This window comes from Trichosurus vulpecula, chromosome 4 (assembly GCF_011100635.1).
Source record: "Trichosurus vulpecula isolate mTriVul1 chromosome 4, mTriVul1.pri, whole genome shotgun sequence".
Lineage (NCBI taxonomy): Eukaryota > Metazoa > Chordata > Mammalia > Diprotodontia > Phalangeridae > Trichosurus > Trichosurus vulpecula.
In genome coordinates this window covers 201,838,279-201,857,364 of record NC_050576.1, presented here as the reverse complement: position 1 = coordinate 201,857,364, position 19,086 = coordinate 201,838,279, and positions in this window count along the sequence as shown.

Below are 19,086 nucleotides of genomic sequence, written 5' to 3'. Positions count from 1 at the left end.
GCAGCCAGTAGAGAATATTCTGCCTAGCAGAGAGCAGTGCAATGATATTGCCAGAAGACACTGGTCTGTTTGCACAGGGCTGTACATGTGGGCCCCAAAACGAATGATACGTGGTCATCCTTTCTCCCACCTCTCTGTTCACTTTTCCATCACTGCCCCACCCCAGCCTCAACATTTTAGTCCAGGTGGAAGATGGTTAAATGGGACAAAAAGGGACAAAAGAATAGAACACGACCCTGGACCTTAGGGCTTGCTGATCTATATCAGTTTTCTGGGATATCACTATTTTCAGAGGAGGCTAGGTAGTGCGAGAGGATCTGCTGGATCTCTGTTAGGAAGACCTGAGTTCAAATTTGACTTCATCTACTTATTAGCTCTGTGGCCCTGGGCAAATAATTTAACCTCTGTCCTCCTCAGTTTCCTCGTCGGTAAAATGAAGACATTAATAGCATCTACCTCCCGGGGTTGCTGTGATGATAAAATGAAATAATATTTGTAAAGCACTTTTAATAAAAACATTAAATGCTATGGACAGTGCTTTAATAATTCATCAATGATGAAATAATTCATAGCTAGGATTTACAAATCCCGGTCATTGTCGTTGTTTTGGAAGTACAGAGTACCTTGCTTTGGAGACCTCTGCTTTCCTTAATTTCTATAAACTTATCTGACCTTTGAACTCTAATCCAAGATCATCTTCCAGACCCATGAGCCTGTTTGGCTCCCTAGACTCAGAGAGTCTGCTCCACACGATCTCTAATTTTGAATTTCCCCTTCTTTTTCAGTTGATGTTCTTGGTACCCACTTCTGATGCCTACTTCTCTTTTCTCCTTCTTCTTTCTTTTGCCACACAGGTTGGACCATGAGTATGTTTTTTTAATTTTTATTTATAAGACAGGACCTAGCACCATCTTTCCTGGGCCTCAGAAAAGTGATTCCTGATTCATGATGCTCTGCAGGTGCACTAGAATGATCACTGGGCTTCTCAGCAGGAAGACCTGGGTTTGAATTCTACCCTATGTACTTACTAGCTCCGAGCCTCTGGGCAAATTGCTTGGCCCCTCTTGGGTTCAGTTTCTCTATCTGTAACATGGGGTTAGTAATAATATTGCTTCCCATTGTGGTTGTGAAGAACAAATGAGATGATGTATGCTAAGTACTTTGTAAACTTTAAAATACTGTACAAATGTTAGCTATGACTATTATCATTCTATCAAACCGTATCTCCTTATTAGTTCAAAATAAAAGGGATTCAATCAAACAGCATAGCAAATAAAATGACAAAAAAGATCCCTCAAAATATGCACACATGTTGTATATCCTCTTACTGGTTACTATGTCATCAGTGGAAAAGGGCACACACAGTGAACATACGATCAGGGAACATGAATGGAATGCACTCATGTTGGGAACACATGTAGCCAGTAAGCATGTGTGAAGGAGCGCATGCCAAGAACCAGTGGGTTCAGGCCACACACATAGAGTCATAATTTTCCATGATACACATCTGTAGGGGGCCCTTCATACAATGTCCATGCTGCAGAGCTGCCAATGTCCCCTGGTATTACCATCATGGCTGTACTCTGTTGCTCCCTATTGGATGTCATTTCTTTACCCTCTAGGGTGTTATTTCTCTTGGTCATCTCCATTGGTCTCATGATTACCAAAGTGACCTCTTCAGGGCCATCTTCTGTTGTCTTCCATCTATTGAAGGACAGTGAGTAGAAAACCTCTTCTTGACAAAAGTAGGCTAATATTCTCTTAGTTGCTTTCATTATGAGCTGTCCCACCCGGATAAGGAGTGAGCAAAAGCCAGAAGAATATTCTAGTCTAAGATTAAGTCTATGCTTTGATTGCCATTCGATCACCTGGCACTGATTCCAGGTCCATGGTCCCAGACAACTATCTGATTTTGGGTTAGAAAGATTTTTTTATTCTTCTTTAATCCTTAATTTTAAACCTATGTTCCCCAAACGCATTTTGAAGGCTTTGTCAAATCCCTCTTCCTCTTCCTCTCAAAACAAAACAAAAAAAATGTCTTAGAAGCTATGTGTTGGGGCTCCAAGTTAAGCCTCTTTTGATCTTCTTAGGCATATAAATGAACCTAAGTGAAGAAGGCAGAATACACATTCCTGCCTTTATCATGCATATCTGCAAGCAACAAGATCCCAGCTAGGTGTCTCAGTGAACAGACCATGGAGCTAGGAGTCAGGAAGATCTGAGTTCAAATTCTGCCACAGATACTTACTAGCTATGTGACACAGGCAAGTCACTAAATCATTGTCCTCCTCAGACTCCTCAACTGTAAAATGAGGGAAATAATATCCCCTACTTCCCAGGGTTGTTTTGAGGTTCAAATGTGATAATATTTGTAAAATGATTAACACAATCCCTGCATACTAAGTGTGGAATAAATGCTTGTTTCTTTTCTTTCCTGTCTGACTTTTGCACTGTATTTTTGTCAGCACAAAGCCTCAGTTATTTCCCCACATATAAATTCAGAAATAATATGAAAATTAGAAGTACATAAGAAGACAAATTACCCAATCTCAGACTAAAAGCTTCTGATCTATTTGACCCAGCCACATTTTCCTGAAGGCTTGACTTAGCCCCTCATGGACCCTTCCAGACCTGAACACTTCCATGTCGGACCTTAGACAAAATAGTATCTTTCCATCCCTGAGCTCCCCACCCCCACCCTCTTCTATTCTGGCCAACTGAATTCATGGGTTTATCTGGACACTGTGGCCTGAGGTCATTAATCTCTTCTACAATATCATGTTCAGTCCCCAATAGTCATAAAGACTTTTGATGGCGTGGTAGAATTTTGTATCTTTATCTACAATTCTAAGTAATCTCTGAACTAGCTAACTTTCCTTCCTCCCACCAGGAGATAAAGTAAGAAACATAAAACAAAGATCACTTTCCCATCACTTTAAAAAAAATCAGAAAAATTCAACCCAACACATCCCTCAGATTCACAACAAACAACCCTTTTCCTTAGGAGGCCTTGTCGCAAGGGTCTGAAGACCCTTGATAAAGACAGGGCCTTGATAAAGAGAAGATGCAGGTGAATACACAATTGTAATAAAGCTATCCCTAGACGCCTCCCTCCACATATATTGGTTAAACATAGGTAGATAAGCATCTCAGATCTTTGCAGTATCAACTCCTCCTCTAGCCTTCAGCTTTCCTGTGGCTACTTTGGCCTGGTCTTCACAGCAAGCATCTGACAAAGCTTGCACAGATCAGTCATCCAGATGAGCCATGCTTTAAGTATGGTAATGATGTAGGACTGTTGTTCCATGAGAACATTCCTAGGGAAAAAGCCACCATGACCATGACATCTTATCTTTACGGACATAAAATCTCGTGTTCCTATAGCCCTAAAAGGCCCTCTCACATATAGGCCCCTAAAAAAAGCTACCCCAAGTTTGATGAACTATCTTCTAAGCTTTAGCTCTTTGAGGCCATCTGGTGTTCTTTGTTTCCATGTACTGAATTGCTGTGGCTCTAAAGTCTCTCCCTGATAAAAGTAGGCTGATGCTCTTTTAGAGTGAAACCTAGGCTATGAGCCTGGGGAGGTAACTAACAAAAACTAGCAGAATATCCCTAGGCTAAGATAAAATCTGTTCTTTGCGCAGCCTTTGTCTGTCTTATCTTGAGGTCCTTTTTCTCAGACAATTTATCTGAGTTGGAGTTAGACAATTCTTTGTAAATCCTGTTAAATTCCTGATTAAGTTTAAATTTAATTAAAATTAAATATAAAAATTAAAATTTGTCTTCCAGGCTCACTTCTGGGGACTTTTTTTTCATTCTCCAAAGACCATAGGAACTGTATAGGAAACTGGACACTTAGGTACATCTGCCTCCTAAGGTTCTATTTGATTCATATGAAGATTATGCTAAGAGCGAGAGCAAAAACTAGATGAAGAAGTCAAGCTATACATTCTTGCCATCATGGAACAAATCTGCCAGCAACAAAAGTATTGATGGAATAAATGAAAAAGCATTTAAGTGCTTAGAACTGTGCTGAGCACATGCCAAAAAAGTGAAAACAGTCCTTGACTCCCCTGATATCAAGGAACTCACACTCTAGTTGGGAGAGACAAGACATAAAAGAAAGTTAAGCTGACTAGCACACATCCAGTTTGTCTCTGCATACGCTCGTTACACCACCTATCCTAATTCCCAATCTCCTTCTCCAGTTTCTGGACTGTCTACACTTAGGAATGTGGCTAGTGGAGTGGAAAGTACAGACATTTAAGGGATTTGGGATCCCCAGCAGCAAAGACTGTTCCTTCTTGCTTATACTCTATTCCCATCTCCTCTTCAGCACTAACCTGTGCTTCTAAAGACAGAGGAATAATCACAACACCTTAGATAGCTCTATTTCTGTTAGAGACACTTCTAGTTGCCCAGGTATATAACCTTCGACTCCTCACTCCCTCATCTCATATTTTAAACAATTTCCTAATCTTGTCATTTCTACCTCTAAAACATCTCTCCCATCAGAGTCTTTCTCTTTACTCATAGAGTAAATCAACTTACTTTCATTTACCTTATTTAAATTAATTTACCTTAATTCAGATGCTTTCTCCTTTCATCTGGACTATTTATTGCAATGACCTCCCAATTGGTCTCCCTGTTTTAAGTCTTTCCTCATTCTAATCTATCTTCCAAGCAGCTGCCAAAGTGTTTTCCTTAAGTGAAGACCTGACAATGTCACTCCACTACTCAACAAACTTTAGTGGCTCCCTATTACCCCTAGAACCAAATATAAACTCAAAATTTCAAAGCCCTTTACAACCTGTCTCCAACGTTTCCAGCCCCATCATACATCACAATCTTTCAGATTCACTAATGTATAGCCAAACAGTTCTCTCTGCTCCTCACAAACAATGTTACATCTTCCGTCTCTGTACCTGAGCACTCCAAATCCCCACGCCTAGAATGTACTTTCCTCTCACTACCTACCAGCTCATAGAATCCCTGGCTTCCTTCTTGATGTAACTTAAGCATCGTCTCCTAAACAAGGCTTTTTTCTGATTCCTCTAATGGCTTAGTGCCATCTCTAATTAACTATACCATATTTATCATTTGTTTATTCTGAAAATATTTTTCTGTATTGATTTATATATGCAAATATTGTCTCCCCTGATTGAATGTCTGCTCCTTGTTAGTGGAAATTGTTTGATTTTTTATTTTTTGCTTTTGTATCCCTAGGGCCTGGTATAGTGTCTGGAACATAGAAGGTACTTGATAAATGCTTGTTGATCATTTGATTGAGGGGTAACAAAATATACATAACAACGTTCACATCCTATTTGAGATTCTTATTGAGATTTATTTTTGTCCCTCCAGGTAGTGACCTTGAATTTGCCATCTTCCATATTTGCTGCTTGGGTCAATGAATCTTGGTATTGACCATAGGAGCCATCAATATTTTCTTATTGTTTAGATATTTCAGTGTTAATAAGTTGCCCCCATAGAAGTGGGAGGGAGCTGTCCAGCAAACCCAGTGGATGAAAACCAATCCCCTTTCCTCCAGATGGAATTTTAGCACTGGAGCCTGTGGGTTTCAGAATTGATTAGATTTTCTTTAAAGCCTGTTTGTGGAAGGAAGGAGAGTGGGAGGGGGAACATAGTTGGGAATCATTCCACAGCAAAGCCATTTGCCTAAATCTAGCAAAGGTTGGTTTTTGCAGGATTATTAGTCAGACTTCTGAGAGATCTCCCCCATCTCTGTCCTATTGTTTGCTGTCTGTTTCTGTTTCTCTGTCCATCTCTCAAGACAGACAGACAGATACATAAACACACACAGCTCCTTTGAGAAGATACAAAGAGATTGGAAGAGCGATACCTACTTAAAAGATAACTGAAAGTTCAATACATCCCCCCTCCCCCAACCAAAAGAACCAAACCAGTTCCTCCAAGAAGCCTTTCCAGATAGATTATATAAGAGCTAATTTCCTGGCACTGCCTAGGATTGACTCTCATTACTGTCAATTTAACCCTCCCTGCCAGCACAGGGGACTTCCCTATCAACTCTACCACATATAAATATCTGACATTAAACTAATTATTGACTGTCCAAAATTAGCCAACTACTTATACGATCATAAATTTAGAGTTAGAAAACACCTTAGGCATTTCATTTTAAATGAGGGGGTTTGGTTTAGATAAATAAACTGAGGCCCAAAAAAGGGTAAGATCAAATGAGATACTATTTATAAAACATGTAGCACAATGCCTGGCACATAGTAGGCCCTTAATAAATGTTTATTCCCTTCTCTTCCCCTTCCCTAAGTAACTTGTCCAGAGTAACACAGATAGTAACTGGCGGAAGGGTAAGTACTTTATCTACTTTTTATCTTTATCTGCTTTATCTACTCTTCCACACTGACTAAAGGGATGGGGAATGAATATCTAGAATAGGAAGCAGTGATCACTAAGTGATGATGGTTTCATTAAGAACAGATCATTCCAGACTAAATTTATTTACTTCCCTGATAAGATGACTGAACTGATCAATCAGGGGAATGTTGTATATAGGGCTTATCTAGATTTGTTTGTCAGTCTGTTATATGCTGTTTTAGTGGTAAATACTGATAAGAGCTTGACAATAGTTCAATTGGTTGAATACAGAACTGGTAGAATGGTCAGACCCTAAGAAGGGTCATTTGTGGTTTGATATCCAGTGGGTCTGAAGGGGGTCAGAGGAGTGCCACATGGAACTTTGCTTAAAACTATGAGACTCAATGTTTTTATCAATGACTTGGGTAAAGGTATAAATATTAAGCTTATGAAATTTTGAGATGACATAAAGTTGGGAGGGATAGTTAACACACTGTATAACAGACTCAGAATTCAAAAAGATGTTGACAAGCTAGGACAGTGGGCCAAGTCTAATAAGATGAAATTTATTAGGGATAAATGTAGAATCTTACACATGCATCCAAAAAATTGACCTCACAGATATAAGATAAAAGAGATATAGTAGTTTGGCTGGAAAAGATGTTTTTTCTCTTTATTTTTATTGGGCTATAAGCTCACTATAATTTAGCAGGGTGCTGTGGCATCCAAAAAAAAAGCTAATCCCATCTTGGGCTGCATTACGAGAGACACAGTTTCCAGGAAAAAGGAGTCAACAGTCTCAATGTACTCTGCTGTAATAAGACACATCCGGAGTATAACCTTCAATTCTGGGCATGGCATTTTAGGAAAAGACATTGATAAGTTGAAGAGCATCCAGAGGAGGGCAATCAGGAAGGACTCAGTCTGTGCCATGAGGATTAGTTGTAGGATCACAAAATGTGGGAATTAGAAGGGACTTCAGATTCATCTTGTCCAATTCATACTTGAAAGGAATTCCTACTATGACATACCAGATAAGTGGCCATCTAGCCTCTACTTGAAGACTTCTAAAGAGAGAGAACACACCGCTCCTCAAAGCAACTCTTTCTACTTTGAGACAGCTCTAATTGTTATGAATTCTCACTCCTACCCCCCTACCCACACCCCCACCAGAAATAAAGCTTAAATTGACCTTTTCAAAACCTCTATCCATTGCTCCTGATTCTGATTTATGGGGCAGACAGAACAAGTCTAATGCCTGTTCTATAAGACAACCCTTAAAGAAAACTATGAGGTTTTCCCGTAAGTTTTCTCTTCTCCAACCTAAAAACATCCAGTTCCTTCAATAGATGGTCATATGACAAGGACTCAAGGCCCTTCACAATTCTAGTTGCCCTTCATCATACACTCCTTTGTCCAGTGGTCTTCAAAGTGTGCTCTACAGACTGTTGGGAGTCTTCAAGACCATTTCAAGGGATCCTTGGAGTCAAAACAGTTTTCATAATAATGCTAAGATGTTGTTTTCCTATTAGAATAGTCCTCCCTTTTCCTAGGAAATGTTTGTGTGAGGCCAGATTTTTCTTCATATACTTCAACCAAAGTGACATATTACAACAGCCTGAATGCAGAACCAGATATGAGAATCCAACTGTCTTTTATTAAGCCAGACATTAAGGAGATTTGCAAAAATATGTGAAGCAATGCCATTCTTTCCATGAATGTTTTTGTTTTGAAAAATATGGTTATTTTTCATAAAAATGTTACTTTGGTTAACATGCAATGGGTTTATTATTGTTATTCTGAAATGAATTAATAAATATTTTAAACTATATGAGTTTTCATTTCCAATATGGCAAATGACAATAGATATAATTCACATAAACAAAAGCTCTTTGAAATCCTTAGTAATTTTTAAGAGTGTAAGGGGATCCTGAGACTAAAAAGTTTAAGAACGATGCTCTCATCTATCAATTTGTGGTGGGACTATCACCACCCCATTCCTGGAAGCAATAATTCTCTCAATGCAGCCCAAGGTAGAATTTAGCTTTTCTGGCTGCCATATCACACTCCTGACTCATAGGGAGCTTTTGGTCTATTAAAATTCCAGATCTTTTGCAGAAAAACTACTGTCTAACCATGCCTCCCCCATATTATATTTGTGAAGTCAATTTTCTAATGTAAGCATTAAAACTTTACATGAATTCCTATTTAATTTCATCTTATTAGAGTCAGGCTTATGTTCTAGCCTGTCAAGGTCTCCGAATCCTGACTTTGCCATCTAATTCTTTTGTTATAGCTCCCAATTTTATGTCACCTGTAAATTTGATGAGGATACCATCTATGCCAGTTGGAACAACTAAAAATATTAAGCCTAAAGAGAGAGAAGAGTTAAAGGACATGAGAGGAAAGCTATCTTCAAGCATTAAAAGGGCTATTATGTGGAACAGAATTTTTCTTCCTCTGTAAAGCATTAGGGAGCAGAACTAGGAGTGATGGATTCTCTTTCAACTTAGACCCAATATAAGCGTGACTGTCACCCAAATATCAGCAAATAGTGTAAAGCCTAAAGGATTACTCCTGATAGCATTCTATGTCTGTGCTAGAAAGACTGTGCATTGTCTCTACTGAGATTTCTATTCATGCTTCAGGGTCTCTCTCCTGTATAGCAATGTATGATTAAAATGTTCAGATTGTGAGTCTTTTTGGAAATGGTAAAGGTGTTAGTTCTAGATTTCTTGATGCCTAATTAGGCCGAAACTATCTCTAACAGCTTGTGGAAACATGAACCACATCTACCCATTGGTGTGCTTTGGAGTCACAGAAAATGGTGAACTTGTAGTAACTCCTAATTCGGCAACTCCTAACTCCCAACTCAAGAGCATTTCTTGGCTAAGAGAACAGCTGAAAGAAGTCTACCAACTGGCAATAACTTTGGCTTAAAAGATTTCTGACAGAAACGAATGATGGTATGATGCTTGAGTTCCTTTTAAAGAATCTCAGCAAGGTGATAATGTGTCTTGGGAACACATGAGAAAGAGATCTTATGAGAAGTCATTCCATACTACCAAGGAATACTAAGAGGCTGGGCAAGTTGCTTCTTTCTGAAATTGCCCCAAAGGGTAAGGGACTTTAAAGACAAGTCATCATAAGTATCTATTGCCTTTTGGGAGACATGTTTGGACTCTGATGAATAGGATGAAAGAAAAGATGTATAGTCAGCCGATTGATCCATAAGCAGAAGCCATTCACCAGTTCTAGAGAGAATCTTACACACAGCAGGCATTTAATAAATACTTGTTGAATCCATTAAATAGTTAAATGTTAGAAAGTAGGAGTCCCAATGTTGGAAATAAAAAAAAATATAGCTAGATTGTAAGCTCCATGAAGGCAGAGGTGGTGTTATATTTATTGTCCTTAGTGACTAGTACAGCCCCTTGTACACAGTAAGCATTTGATAAAAAATATGTTGAATTTTGTTTTTTAGGAAGAAGAAATGGGCAGCCTGACTGTGATTTTACTAGGAGGGGTAACTCCCAGGATGGAAACTGCTTCCACTTGAGAAACTGAAAGTTAATGTGTCAAAGGCAATCTTTGAACCCAGAGGCAAGATTAAATCTGAATTCAAGGTCTGGCCTCAACCCACTATGCCATGCTCTTTATCGGTGAATGAATACCAGTGATACACATTAAAATTAAGTTTTTAAAAGCACTTTCTTCACAATGACATAATCCCTACAACACAGGGATTAAAATATTGTTATTCTTATGTTTCAGCTGAGAAAACCTGATGCTCAAGGACATGAGATTTGCCTAGGATCACAAAATTGTGTAGAAGAGCCAGTGGTAGGATTCAGACCCACGTCTATATTGACTTTAAGGCTAGTATTCTTTCTGTTATGTATACTATGCTGCCTTTTGGACGAATGAGTGAATGAATGTAGAAATCGAAAATAACAGCATTCATTTAGGGTTAGTGTAGTCAGCTAGATGCTCTTTAAGGTTCCTTCTAGCTCCAAAATTTTAAGATTCGATAAGTACCCAGACTTCTCATACCTCAGACCCAAATCATCTCTTGCATCACAGATTTCTCTGCCTCCAAATTACCAGGATGTTTGTTTGTTTTGTGGTAGTGCTCTGGTTTAAAAGGAGCTGCTAGCCAGTTCAGTAGTGTAACACTTTATCCCAATGTCTTTTAAAGAGTGATTGTAAGTTGAAAGAGTGTATAAATGCTTCGTTGGTTCTAGAAGGGAAGAGGGGAGGATTTCCCAAGCAGAACAGTGAAGATCAGTAGACAAGCATTTACCAGAGTAGTAGCTCCATTCATGTGGTGCAGATGTTCCCGAATGAACCAAAGACATTAAAGCCTGCAGTCCAGAGTTACGAATTACCTCCAAACACATCAGTTTTTCTCCCTTGTGGGCTGCTCTGCCAAATTTCTGTGTCAGTCCACCCTCCCCCCATATATACAGTATATTTTGAGAAAGTATGACCCAGGTTTATGTGTGGATTTTAATGTATTTGTAACTACTATGGTGATTAAAAAGGTTCAAGAGACACAATTTCTAGATAATTTAATCATTTTATTAATAAGGCCAGCACATTTATTAATAAAAGGATGGTCATTTGGCCATTGCTCTTAAACCAAAGACCATCATGGTGGTGGGTTCACAATTTATATCCCCCAAGAAGAGTAGGTGTTCCCCAGGGTGGGAATCAACCCTGACTGGTTAGCAATGAATGAGAATGAATATTACAATGAGGGGTAGGACCCGAACTTTGATTATGTCATCCATTTAAGTTTCTCCCCTTCCCCCTGAGCCTTGGGCAATCTGTTCAAAGAATTTAGCTCCACCCAAGCCCGAGCAGAACCCAAGGGCTACTCCATCTAGATGGAGTCTGAACAAGAAAGTTATTCCAATGTTATTATCAGCAATGCCCTATAAGAGACTGAACTTTTAAAAATCAGGACTTTAGAAAAGGGGGGAACTTTGGTTCTCCCCAAATCATTGGTTATTAATAATCATATTTCTCACTACTACATTTGCTTTAATATATGAGTACCTTTAATGTTATTTTTTTAAGCCCTATTACTATGCAAATGGTTTTGTTTAGGATCTAAAAATGATATCCTTGTGAGTGGCTGGTTTGTATAAATATCAACACATCAGTGGAGGTTCAAGGATAAAGCAATGAGTAAAGGGACTATATGTCTTTATAATAGGGTCATGCCTAGGACCCTGACAGAATGTGACTGTAATCATGTAGTGGTGGTCATTTTCTTGGAACTTAGACCTCTCAGGATGAGGGCAGGTTGGTATAAGTCATCCCATCAAATGATGTGAGATCTTCATGCTTATATGAAAAATGTGAGGTGGTACAGTGGGTGTAAACATGCAAGTATTAGAATAGAATCATAGTATTTAGGAACTGGAAGGAACCTTAGAACGTATGTAGTTCATTTTAAAGAGGAGAAAACTTAGGCCAAGGGAAGGGAAGCAACTTATCTAAGGTCATGCAGTTAGATTTAAGTGGACCCAAGGCTAAAATATTCTGGTGCCCAGTCCAATGCTCTTTCTATACTCTACAACATTGCCTCAAATGGCTCTCTAAATGACTATTACAGAATGAATAAACAGTAAAATTATTTCAAATGTAGCCCATTAGAGTATATTTCTTCCTTCTAATATTAGCAATGCTAGGGAGAAAAAGGATGAGGTGTAGAAGGCTCCTGAAGTTATTTCTACCAGGACTAATAAAAAGTTTGGAAGCTCCAGCCCTTGGGTCCTGAGAGAGGTCATCTCTATAGTGATCTTCTGTGTGGACTCATCAATTGTTCAACAGTTCAACTGAGCACCTCTCCTCCTGGATATAAGAACTTAGAGATAAATCTCAGTTCTGAGTAGAGCTGGGATAAGTCACTTTTCTACTATGGCTGTGTCTTCCTCCCCAGGGATTCCACCCCACAACAATAAATTAGAATGGACAATACTAAAGGAATAGCCCTTGGCTCCAGCCTCTAGGTCTTCTGCGACCAGCTGGGGCCACTGTCTCTCTTTTGTATTGTCTTACATAGTAAGAGCTTAATAAATGCTTTTTCATTCACTTTTTCATTCATTCATTCATTCATTCATTCATTCATTCACCGTGTGCAGCTAGGTGGTGAAGTGGATAGGGCACTGGACCTTAAGTGAGTCAGGAAGTCTTGAGTTGAAATCCAGCCCCAGATACTTGCTAGCTATGTGACTCTGTCAAATACTTTAACTTCTCTGAGGATCAGTTTCCTCATCTGTGAAATGGAGATAGTGATAACACCTCCCTCCCAGAGTTGTTGTGAGGATTAAAAATAATATTTTTAAAGTTCTTTATCTATCTTGAATCACTACATAAATGTTGTCATTATTATTGTTAATTCTGCCTTCCCTTCTTCTCGGCTAAACCTTTATACTGTGGATAAAATCACTGGGAGGCAACTTGGAGAGGGTCCTCTTGACTTCTCATGGGTTGTGCCTAATGCAGCTGCCCCACTTTTCCTACCCTAAGTCACTCAGTTATATCCCACTGACCTTTCTCATCTTGCTTTCCCGTTTACCAGAAAATAAAATCCATTTTGCTGTCTTAATGACTTTGTTGGCCTAAACTGGCCTTCTCTCTGGGCAAATGGATAAGGCATATTGAAGGTGAGAGAAAGCATGCTTGATATCAGAGGAGGAGTTTCAGGAGAGTTGAGTCCCCTGCTTCGTTTGGTTTCTAACACTTTTTCAATTAGCAAAATAAATCCTCAGGATTACAGTTTCTCATTTGCCAGGATTATCGGTAATGAAAATACTAACATTCCTGATAAATATTTGCAGCTGCAAGCCTTTCTACCCAGAGGTCCCAATCATCCTACTCGTTGTAATTAAAAATATCTTAAATGAACAAATAAAAAATCTGAATTGCCCTGACCTCTAAGGAGACTCAAGAGGAAACCAGATGCAAAATGGGTCAGTATGGGTGAGGCATATCCTTTAGGAAGTTCTGGTAAAAAAAAAAATGGGAACACAGCAGTAAATAAATGATAAATCTTGTTTTGGTGTTCCAGAGCCATAGAATACCTCGAACCTGGGGTAGTCATCCCCTAGGGGAACAATCTATGAGTGGAAGCGGGGGAGAGATAAACTGGAGGGGTTTCTACAACAGCGTGGGCCCTGTATGCATTGCTGGGCACTAGTGTGTGAGTGATAGAATATGTATATTGCTCATGTATCGTGATTGATACAGCAATGCAATGGATGTAAGTGCTTTGAGCATCTAAATCATGCCACATTATCTAGAAGTCTGACAGGAAGACTGGTGAATCTGGTCCTTAGGTTCACATGCAATATCCTTTACCCGATGTCAATCCATGCACAGGCTTGACGAGCATACTTTTTGAAATTGCTGATGGAGAGGACCTCTCCCTCCCCAAATGAGAGTATGCTTAACTATTCCCTGACTGTTTCCTGTCGGTTTACTTTGTGGTGATTGAAAGCCTTTTATTGACTGTTCATCCAGAACTGAGAGTGCACACAAAAGGCTTGAACAAAATCCCTCTCTCTTCCTTGATGATGAATGAGGCAAGAACTGACATAGCTGCCATGTCAGGGAGAGGTAGCCATGTTAGAAGTGATGGTGGCTTACCAATAGCTACTGGCTCCCTTATCTCCCTGACTGGGCTACCTTATCTTCACCCCTTGGTTAACATGTGGCTGTGGATGTATGGTGCCCCTGCATCTTCTGTCTCTGCTGTGTTTCATTCTTTCTTGCTCTTAGCTGCATAAACATTGAAGATGGAACAGACCAGATAATGACCTTGTGAGCTTTGGAAAGGTCAGAAGAACCACAGAGGATTTCCTCAGCAATCAGAGCTGGTAGCAGCAGTAGTTGAATTCTGAGAGAACCTGGCCCAGAGAAGCAACCTGTTTGACTCAGTCCAGCCATGAATCAACCAGGTAGTGAAGACATTGTGTCTTGCAAGCCACAGAGTAACTAGTCCATTGGCTATACCACATCCAGAAGTGGATTTGGGTGGGGGAATTTTTTTTTGCTTCTACTTTTCCTCTCATTCTCTGTTTTTTTAAAAAAGTATTTATTTATTTTTAGTTTTCAACATGCATTTCCACAAGATGTTGAGTTCCACATTTTTCCCCATTTCTCCCCTTTCCCTCCCCCAAGATGACATGCATTCTGATTGCCCCTTCCTCCAGGCTGACCTCCATTCTATCACACTCCCCCCAACTCTTATCCCTTTCCCCCTTACTTTCTTGTAGGGCAAGATAGATTTCTATATCCCATTGCCTGTATATCTTATTTTTCAGTTGCTTGTAAAATCAATTTTTAACATTTGTTTTTGAAATTTTGAGTTCCAAATTCCCTCCCTTCTTCCCTCCCCACCCACCCTCATTGAGAAGGCAAGCAATTCAATATAGGTTATCCATGTGTAGTTATGCAAAACACTTCCATAATAGTCATGTTGTGAAAGACTAACTATATTTCCCTCCATCCTATGCCACCCCCCATTTATTTTATTTTCTCCTTTGACCCTATCCCTTTTCAAAAGTGTTTGCTTCTGACTACCCCCTCCTCCAATCTGCCCTCCCTTCTATCACTCCCCCTCCCACTTATCTCTTCCCCCTACTTTCCTGTAGGGTAAGATGCCCAGTTGAGTGTGTATGTTATTCCCTCCTTAAGCCAAATCCAATGAGAGTAAGGTTCATTCATTCCTGTTCACCTCCTCCCTCTTTCCCTCCATTGTAAGCTTTTTCTTGCATCTTTCATGTGAGATAATTTACCCTATTCTATCTCTCCCTTTCTCATTCTCCCAATATATTCCTCTCTCACCTCTTAATTTTATTTTTTAGACATCATCCCTTCATATTCAACTCACCCTATGCCCTCTGTCTATATCTATATCTATCTCTATATATACATATATGTGCATCACACACACACACACATACATACATACATACACACACATATATTCCCTCCAACTACCCTAATACTGAGAAAGGTCTCATGAGTTACAAATATCATCTTTCCATGTAGAAATGTAAACAGTTCAACTTTAATAAGTCCGTTATCATTTCTCTTTCCTGTTTACCTTTACATGCTTCTCTTGATTCTTATATTTGAAAGTCAAATTTTCTATTCAGCTCTGGTCTTTTCATAAAAAATGCTTGAAAATCCTCTATTTCATTGAATGTCCATTTCCCCCCCGAAGCATTATACTCAGTTTTGCTTGGTAGATGATTCTTGGTTTTAATCCTAGCTCCTTTGACGTCCAGAATATCATATTCCAAGCCATTTGATCTCTTAATGTAGAAGCTGCTAGATCTTGTATTATCCTGATTGTGTTTCCACAATATCCAAATTGTGTTTTTCTGGCTGCTTGCAATATTTTCTCCTTGACTTGGGAACTCTGGAATTTGGCTACAACATTCCTAGGAGTTTTCCTTTTGGGATCTTTTTCAAGAGGCAATCAGTGGATTCTTTCAATTTCTATTTTACCCTTTGGTTCTAGGATATCAGGGTAGTTTTCCTTGACAATTTCTTGAAAGATGATGTCTAGGCTCTTTTTTTGATCATGGCTTTCAGATAGTCCAATAATTTTAAAGTTATCTCTCTTGAATCTACTTTCCAGGTCCATGGTTTTTCCAGTGAGATATTTCACATTGTCTTCTACTTTTTCATTCTTTTGGTTCTGTTTTATAATTTCTTGATTTCTCATAAGTCATTAGCTTAATTATCTCCTTCAATGAGCTTTTGGACCTCTTTTTCCATTTGGCCAGTTCTGCTTTTTAAGGCATTCTTCTCCTCATTGGCTTTTTGGACCTCTTTTGCTATTTGGGTTAGTCTATTTTTTAAGGTGTTATTTTCTTCAGTTTTTTGGGGGGAAGTCTCCTTTAGCACGCTGTTGACTCATTTTTCATGATTTTCTTGCATCACTCTTATTTCTCTTGCCAAAGCTTCCTCTACTTCTCTTACTTGCTTTTCCAAATCCTTTTTGAGCTCTTCCATGGCCTATAATCAATTCATTTTTTTCTTAGATGCTTTTGATGTAGGAGCTTTGACTTTGTTGTCTTCTTCTGGTTATATGTTTTGATCTCCTTTTTCACCAAAGTAAGATTCTATAGTCTGAGGTTTTTTACAGTTTGCTCATTTTCACAGCTAATTACTTGACTTTTAAGCTCTTTGTTAAGGTAGGACTCTGCTTCCAGCATGGAGAGTGCTCTGTCCCAAGCTTCAGGGGTCTTGCACAGCTATTTTCAGAGATACTTCTAGGCACCTGTAAATTTTCAGTTCTTCTAAAGTGGTATGACCAAAGGAGAAGTGTTTATGCCTCTCCTGGTTTGTGCTCTGGTCTGTGAGTGACCTCAAGCACTCTTTTCTCCTTTGAAACTGTGAGGAGGATTCCCTCTTCACAGCTGCCACAAGCTCTGCCGTGCCAGTGCTCCTCTTCATCCCAGGACCACCACCCAGGACTGCAACCTGCATCCAAGCAGGACAAAGCAAGAGAATCCTGCCTCAGCACCAGCAAAGACTTCTCTGCAATCTCCTTCTCATCAACCACTTGATACTTCCACTGTCTGTGGGCCTGGAGCTCTGGAAGCAGCTGCTGCCGCTTCGGCCACCTGGGGCTGGGGCTGGACTGCACTACTCTCTCACCAAAGTCTGACAGAGTTTTCCCACTGAACTTCTATGTTGTCTTTGGTGTTTGGGTGAGAAGCCTGGAAAGTGCCACAGCTCTCAGTGATTCAGTCCCCTGAGGCCTGCTCCAGCCTGGTCTATGCCGGCACGGCTCCCACAGGACTGCACTCTGTTCCCACCCTGGTGTGATAGACCTTTCCTGTCCACCTTCCAGCTTGTCTTGGGCTGGAGGTTTGTTTTATTTTGTCATTTTGTGGGTTCTGTAGTTCTAGAATGTTTTAGAGTCATTTTTACAGGTATTCAGAGGAGTTTGGGTAAGAGCTCAAGCAAGTTCCTCCTTTTATTCCACCATCTTGGCTCTACCCCCTGGGGAAATGTTTTGTAACCATCACTTTAATTCCACTCTTCTTGGGCACTGAGGTAGTAGAAATAAGCATGCTCTCAATTTGGCAAGTTACTGAATTTTGGTTCTTGCTATATTTTCTAAGCAAATATCCTTTTGCAAAGGTTAATTGATATCAGTTGGTTAAGTGATATTGGGGAGTTATTAACTGGCAATTCATGTTGGGGAGATCCATTGGATGGGGGTTCATTAGTGATAGTACAAAAGCCACGTTTCATCCCTTCAGGGTTACCCCTAAAACCTGGAGGGTACAAGTAGTAGCCATCTCTAAAGATCCAACCTGTGAGTCCAAGAATGGGTTGTAAGTGTGAGTCTAAAGAGTGGTCTGATTTGTTCAGGAAAAACATTGGAAAACTGACTAGCTAGTTAGTCTATGAACAAAAAGAAAAATAAAGAAGTAAAGTTATGATTTTTCCTATGGTTTCTTACAATACTAGGGAATCCATAAAGAATAATAATGGATGATCCCCCACAGGGCAACACCACACCCACTGCTTCCTCCTTCACCATGAACACTCAAACTCAAAGGTTGGATTAGCCCTCCTTAAAAGCTCATGAGTTCTCTACCAATGTGCTTAACTTTAGGATTAGCTAGAGAATACAACTGCCCAAAGCAAAGGCTTTTCATGCCTGAAATGGCATGCCATGAATCATAGTTATAAAACGTATCCCCCACAAACCTCAGGTGCCCTTTCCTGCAAATATAGATTAATCGAAAGAATGGGCACATATATAGAATATTCTAGTAGAAAGGCATACTCTTAGGAATACCTGACCAAGTCAACTCTTATATCTCATGTTGTAGGGCTATGAGGTTGAGGTACTTTACCTTTCTGGGATGCCACCCCTATTTCTCACTGGTTGTAGTGTGTCAGTTTCAATGTGTCACTCTGATACTAGGCTGGATTCTCCATTTCTGCTGGGAAAGTCATGCTAAGTTTTGCTCCTCGACTGGCAGAAATCTCCCCAGTTGGGAGGCAACCATTCCAAGTCTGGATGAGGCGCATGTTGATAGCTCATTGTCTCTATTACCTGCGCCTTATATAATTTTTGAAAAAGACTTAATTAATTTTTTTGGTTACACTTTTAAGTTCTGAACCGTCTCCCTCCCTCCTCACCTTGCACTAGAGAAGATCACCATTTCACACACACACACACACACACACACACACACACACACACACATATACATATACATATACATATACATATACATACATATATATATACATACACACACTTATATATATATAAAACTACACTGTATAATACTTCTGTTTATCAGTTCTTTCTCTGGAGGTGGATAACATCTTTTTTCATAGGTCCTCTGTAGATGATTTGAATATTTATAATAGAATAGCTTAGTCATTCACAGTTATTTTTTGAACAATATTGCTGTTACTGTATCTCTTGGTTCTGTTCATTTTGCTCTTAGTTATTTCATGCAAGTCTTTCCACGTTTTTCTAAAATCAGCCTGCTCATCATTTCTTACAGCACCATAGTATTCCATCACAATCATATATCACAACTTGTTTAGCCAATCCGCAATTTCCAGTTCTTATTCAATATAAAGAGAGCCACTATAAATAATTTAGAACATTTTCTTTTATTTTCCTTTTTCCCTGTTCACATTGGGAAACAGATCGGATAGTGGTAT